This window comes from Argiope bruennichi, chromosome X1 (genome assembly GCF_947563725.1).
Source record: "Argiope bruennichi chromosome X1, qqArgBrue1.1, whole genome shotgun sequence".
Classification (NCBI taxonomy): domain Eukaryota; kingdom Metazoa; phylum Arthropoda; class Arachnida; order Araneae; family Araneidae; genus Argiope; species Argiope bruennichi.
Window position 1 is genome coordinate 63,740,300 of NC_079162.1, and position 7,702 is coordinate 63,748,001.

The following is a 7,702-nucleotide window of genomic DNA, read 5'->3' on the forward strand; positions in this document are numbered from 1 at the left end:
AATAAAAGCTTAATAATAATTCTAATCTATTTAGCTTGGAAACAAATGCACAAGCGATAAATATTGTCTGTTTAAAGAAAATAACTATTGTAAAAGTAATTTCCAAAAATAAATTTGTCACATACCATATTGAAAACATCATCTTAAGAAATATGGTATTGTTATTTCCATATTTTTCGAAAATTGTACGTGTAAATTCACAAATTAATATTAGGCCGAAGAGCAAAGCACTTATAAAGATTCATTCCAAAACTAAGAACACGGAAGAAGTGCTAACTTATAAAGCGGAACTAACCGAAAGCACGTCAATATAGGAGTCTCCATTTACCATATCATTCCTTCCAATATTAATTCCAAAATGAAGAGATAATTTCACAGTGGACATTTCGTGAATAGGCCTGAATATGTTTCCATGGCAGTAGGATTCCTAAATCCCCTTGGGCAGTACCATGGATCTCCAAGTAGAGTGTAGCGGACGTTTAAGCTGCCCTTCAGTCCCATACGCTTGCGTGCAATAATATGCGTGAGTTCCTTAGTGCATATTATCTGATTTTGGCGGGAACTGTCTGAAATAACGAGTAGAGGTTTCGGAACATACCGCAGCTGAGAACATGAGTCAGATATGACACATGTCCGACTAAAATTGGATTGCAGTTACATGACCGTTATACATCTGTCGTTTTAATTCCTTTCTTGTAAATTAATGAAATGAGTTATCTAAAAACACTTTTTTTCAAGGGAATGATTTTTATATGATATGTATTTTCATTAAAAATATAATTTAATATAAAATGACTAACTTTCTTATGTTCTCTTTTATCCTTTAAAATAAATTGGGTTATGAGTTACATGATCTTCCACCTATCATTTAAATCTTTTTCTTCCAACTAAAAGAAATAGTCATCAAATTTGAATATGCTTTTGTTATATAAAATTGCATATAATTAAATAAAATATTTTAAATGGAATGTAATAAGATATAAAATCATTATCTTTCATAATTTTTTTCATACCTAAGAAGTAGTATTGTATTAAGTTGTTCGCAAGCTGTGGTTTCGGATTTTAAACTAGTTGTAGTTGAATTTCCTACCTTTTTTCAGCAATTTTAAGAATCATTTTTATAAAAAAGATATTTTAATTACATTTTCTAGTTAGATAACAGTTAGATTAAATTACTTTGATATATATCTAAATAATTTAATCGAACTGTTAACCATGGCTAGCTTAAAAGAATTTTGAAGCCCAAGTACTAATAACATTTTTAGTATTCTAAAGTATATGAACTCGTAATTAAGGAATATTGATTGATGGTTTTTAACACGAAATCTGGTCTAAGATTTCAAAAAGTGATAAAGGCAATATGATAAATATCGACTTCATAATTATTTATCTAGTAATAAAGATGTTATTTTATGGAAGCACCGTTTTGTTACAAGTAAATAAAGACGATATTTAATTGGTTTATTGAATTTTATTATCTGGAAAGTGATATATTAAAATCTTCAAAGTAATACGAAGAATCGTATTATTTATTAGTAGTTAAGAATTTCATTTGAAAACAATTTTTAGAATATATTTCCTTACAACAAAAATTTTATTTTAAATTTTATGAATATATATTGCAAATATTTTTTTGGAAAGAAAGAAAACAATTTAATAAGATATTAAACAGTATTCACTTTGCTTTAAAAAATACTGCAACAAAAATAGTTTTTTTTTTATTATTATTATAAGTGAACAGCATTCAATAATGCAATTGAATTTGCTAAGCTAATTTTCTTTTGAAAAGAACGGTTGGTTAAAATCTTCCAAACATTAACAATAATAGTTTAACTTTAGAAAATTCTCTAGAAAAATTAATATTTTAAGCAAAATATTTTCATAATTGATTGTTACGTCTTTGAAATTTATGATTCATTCTTGTTTTCATATTAATGTTGTCCAAATTTTGTCATAAACATTCAAAAACAACATCATCAGCAATACGAAATAATTTACTATTTATTAATAATGTAAAATTTTTAATGATATGAAATCTTTTGTGAGATTCCGGGATTTTCAGGAAGCTCTAAAATAAAGAGAAATTATTATCTTAAGTAATCTTTTATATGATTATGATGACACTAATCCATTTAAGTTTTAAAATCGCCTTATTCATTGATTAATGTTTAATATCAACAATTAAGCATTAGAAAATAAAATCTATTGTGAAACATCTTCTATCTACATTTAAATGGCTTCCTAAATTTTGTAGAATACTCTAAAATCAAAAGAGTACTATTTCCTCGCATAAACTTTAATATGATTAAGATCAAATTAATCCGTATTAAGGCAAAGTGTATTTTAGACAATTAGCTAATAAAAAAGTATCGAACTTGATAAAAGGCGAGAAATTGCTGTTTTAAGACTTTCGCACCTGCCAAGGCTAATTTTAATAATAAAGGAGTTTACATTCATTATAAATGGTACGGTGAAATTGAAAACTTTGATAACGAAGTAATTTACAAAATGGATTATGTACAAAATTAATTGCTAGGATTAAAGTTTCCATCAGCATTTGAAGAGGATAATTAGAAAATGCTTTTGTTAAGCGTTGCAGACATCTCTTCAGTTTGAGGACTCTGAAGTTTTGTCAGTTTTAGCTGCGTTTGAAAATAAGCAGGCAATGTTAAAAACCTTGCACTGCAACATTTTAACCTGATGAATTAAAATTAGTTACATATGCCGTTTGAATTGTCAGTTCTCTGAAGCAATTTACATCAAACGACTAATGATAAAGAAAACATTTCGCGAGAAAATGCGAGAAAGGTCAGGAAAAAGGAAAACAATTAACAATTTAAAATTAAAAATAAGCAAATTAGTCGTAGAAGGTGTTTAAAATTATGTTTCTGATAATTTTTGTAATTAGTAATATTGAAATAAAAATGAATCAGAAGATATTTTTTTCATAATTTTGTCTTGTAACATATTTTCTCTTTAAATGCAAACTGTCTCCAATCATTAATCAGTTAGGAATAAAATTGGAAAAGATTCAGCCAATTTATATTTTGTATATTTATAGGAAACTTCATTCACACTTGACCTTTACATTCATATACGTCTGTTATTTGCATTTAAAACCGGTTATAAAACAAAATTTGTGGAAAATAATAAATTATGTGTTTACTGCACCAGGTAATATATATTTATGAAATTCATTAACTATTTTCTTTTACACTGAAGCTCCTATGCTTATTTATTCATAAAACTAGTAAGAAAACCTATATCTCATATTTGAAATTAACATTTCATTTTTCTGCAAACATTCAGGGAGCTTTCGAAATCTATACAAATATGAAACGGATTTTATTAGACAGTCTAAACTATAGGAAAGTTGAACAACGAAACATATTTCTGTTAGAATTTTATCGCTAATTCTTTTCGTAATATATATAAACACTATCAATAAAATGCAACATTGCCCTCATGCAATAAAAAAATTTACGTGAGTTCTATAACTGTACAAGTTGGATCCATGAATTAAAATTTATTAGGGAAGATGTTTTTAAAGGAAGTCGTTCCTATATATAATATGTGTGACATGCATTTTGAGATACTTTGTGCATCTAGATTACTTTTAGAATAATAAAAGGAACATTTTTGAAAAAGTAAACAAAATATCTAACTCAATACGTGAAATATACTAATTAAATTACTGAATCATCAATTCAATAGAAATTACATTTTTTGTTTGTTCCAGATATTCCTCGAATTTCTTTTTGTATGTTTGTGACATAGAAACCGGCTTATGTTTGTTAACATTTCGCAAAAAATACAAAAGATTCCTTCATGAAGTATTTGTGGAACAGCTTAGTTGAAAAATACAGTTTTTCAGAATCCATATAATCTCTATAGCGTGTATTTTGAAACACTCTGCAGATATAGATTAGGTTCAGAACACTAAAAGAAAGACTGCTAACAATGCAAACAGAACATCTAATTCATTACACGAAATATTCTAATCAAACTACTAAATTATCAACAAAATGTTTGCACTTTTTATGTGTACTAAATATTTCTCCGAATTTCTTTCTGTTTGCTCGTGACATAAAGACTGATTTATTTTGTTAACATTTCTCAAAAAATACGGAAGCTTTTTTTCACGAAGTCTCTTTGGAAGAGCTTAGCGGGAAAACACAGTTCCTCAGAAGCGATCGATAGTTCTTTATTTGATATCTCCCGTGTCTGTAATAAACTAGCTTACTGTTGACCCGTAAGGCCGGTACTTACAACGGTATATAAAAAAGTAGCTTACGGTCTGTTTACAGGGAACAATACTACAGAATACGAAGCTACTCGTACGTGAAGGTTGAGATGAAAACTTACCCAGGTCGATTCTTATTTTATGGGAAACAATATTTCATTCGAAAGAAACCATTATACATACTCCCGACATCAAACTCATGGTACCATTGTTGAAAATTATTTGCATCAAAATGCTAGTTCGTTTTCAAGCAGACGTTTTCATCTTAACTTTGTGATTTATTTCAAAACTTTCTACATATTAGACGATCAGGGTTAAATTACCCTTGCAGTGAAAAATCAAAAATCGTAAGAATACTAAAATGTGGTGGTGGAACGTTTCAGGATATAAGAAAACGTATGATGCTAAAGTAATTTCATTCAATTTACACTCATATATGCAAAAGCATTTATTCTATCATATGCAAAAGCATATACTTTCTCAAAATTTGCAAAGAGGAGTAATTGTTATTGTCAAAGAATTCGATGTTGTCAAAAATTCTGATCTTGGGTTGAATTCTAAATTTTTACGCGACATTCTTCATGTTTCAGTCTTCTATAAATCCTAATATATATATATATATATATATATATATATATATATATATATATATATATATATATATATATATATATATATATATATATATATATATATATTAGTATTAAGTCTACATGTCTGTCTGTCTATGATTTTTTGCCTATGTTATACGTTTGTCTATGTTTTGTCTCTGTTATATGTATGTATAACAATCCGAATATGATAATCCAAAAAAAAAAAAAAAATCTGAATTGTAAATAAAATCTGAAATGCAGTCTTTACACTAAGACTGAAGACATCAACAAAATTTTAAACCAAACAAATTGACGGAAAGAAGTACTGTTTTAAAATACATTCTCAATTCTTTTCATTGTAAAATGATGCTAAACACGAGGCACGCCATTATTAAAAAGTATACATAAAGTAAATTAAAAGAAATTATTAAAAGTAAATCGAAGGAAGATTACTACTGATTTTAATCTTCTCTGTTCTTAATATTAATCTCATTTTGGATTACTTCTTTTTTTACGGGTTGCAAGAAAGGGTCCGTTTTAAAATATCATTTTATAAATGTAAAACTTTTAAGTTGTGGGCTGGATACAAGAACTGTCGCCTTCTTAGTTTGTAGAAAGTAGTTTGTAGAAAATTACACCTGTCTAGCACACACCATCGTATGCAAAGAATCGATAGAAGCTAGTAGAAAGAAATCACAAGTTTAAACAATTGTTAAAAAACTTCAAAAAAATTTTTCATCTGTAGAAGAGAAATTTTTATTCTTGTATTAAAATATAATTCTTTTTAATTTCAGTTGTTTCATATTCTTTAATCTAGAATTTATATTTCAAATTCATTAGCGTAAATGGTATGGAATTCTCAAATCTAATAATGAAATACAGAAAAATGTAAAATCAATATTCTGGATTTCTCAAATTCGGTACCAGGTGGCGCCACATGCTTTTAATCAAAATTTAATTACATTAAACTGTTGAACTAAAACTATGAAAATGGTGGATTGTCAGTGAGAATAAATAAATGTATGAAACCTCAAAACCAACACTGAGGAAGCGAATGAAAAATCCATAACAAAGCTCCCTCTTTGCAAACATGAAAAAAAGTCGAATTTTGGAAATATGGTGATTGTAAATATATTCAGAAGCGTCTAGACATAAGTTTTTATTTAAATTATTGAGAGAAAGTAAATTTGATTTTGTATTATGCGTACAGAAAATTTCGAGTATGAAAAAAGAATAATTTTCAGTTAAACATAGCAAACAATGTGGGAAGGAATGTCCTGGGAATTTAATTCGTTCTGTAAATAAGGTATATTTTCGCTCATGATATAATTTTCACAATAAGAGTCAAAAATAGCTACATTCTTAAATTGATGTAGAATGCATTTTTTTATAGATAGAACTCAATTTAATTAGATGTAAAGCTTTCTTCTATGAGTTGAAAAAATATTGCATGTTTGTTTTGAAAACAAAATATTTTACATAATTTATAATTAGATTATTTTTATGATATTTGATATATATATCTAATTAAAATTAGGCTTCGATAAACGCTGCATTCTATTAACCAGTTTATCTTTAGCATTCCAATAAGACTTTTATTTAAATGATGCTTAATTTCTATTCAACACGATCAGACAATTACAAACAGCAGAATTCTCGAAAATACAAAATTCTAGGAAGCCGTTAATTTATCTTCTTTGTTAAATAATTCCTTGTTAATTCATTAAATTTAATCCTGCCATCAGTTACTGAAGCGTAAAATTCTATCTTAAATATCTTCTAATGCCATTTATGAGCTGTAAATGCAATAGATATGTCAATAGAAAATAATGAATCATGACATTTACCCTAAATGCTCTTTCGCAAGCCAAAATCTAATTAGATTGCTATCTATTAGAAATCTATTAGATTGCCAAAATCTAATTAGATTAGATTATAATGCTTTGCCGGCCCCATTCTCCGATTAAATTCTTTAAAATGTAGTATAGTTTTACTTTGATTAGCAACCAAAATCAGTAAAGGTCTATTTATACTGTTTGAATAAAAAAATAAACTATATTTGTTTTTAGCCTAAAGTTTGCAAGCACTAAATGTCCTGTGCCAGCACCAATGAAGTGCCGAATGTTAACAAATTAATATAAAACAAATGAATCATATGACCGTAAATTAGTTCGATCTATAATTGGCAAATAAATACCTCGTCACCCGAGCCTCAATGGTGTACAATATATATATATCAATTCAGTTCCATTAACGCTCAGTTTTAAAGCAATGCCAGGGCTGTTTCATTAAGAATCTCATAATTGTGAACTGCGATCAGATGACGAGGACGACGACTTAACAAGTATCCTCTCTACAAGATTCCGCACCACACCAGCAGGAGAGTATTTGGCTTCCACAGATTTAACGGGTACCAAGCCCTCTTGCACGACGGTTCTTCGGTGGAATTGGGTCTCAAATCCCAAACCCTCCGGCTCCGAAACTTTACCACCAGGCCACCGCGTCCTCTATTTTTCTAACAAATGCAAATGGAATTAATTCACTGTCACATGATGCGCATTTATTGCTCTGCACTAGCTATCAGTTTAGATGTAAGTAACTTAACGGTCAAAAATTATTATTAAAAAAATTATGTGAAATATGGATTTGGATTTTTTAAACTATACAGATTTTTTAAGGAATTAATAATAAAGGCAAATCAAAGTTTAACCCTTAACTGGGGACGTGCGGTCTGTAAGACCGCTAGCGATGGATTTTCGGTCACCCTATTCTATTTTTAGCTCAATTGAATGGTTTGACCCTGTAGCTTCCTGTTTTGTGACCTTCAATACACGTGCACTTTTTCAACCGATTTCAGCAGATGCTT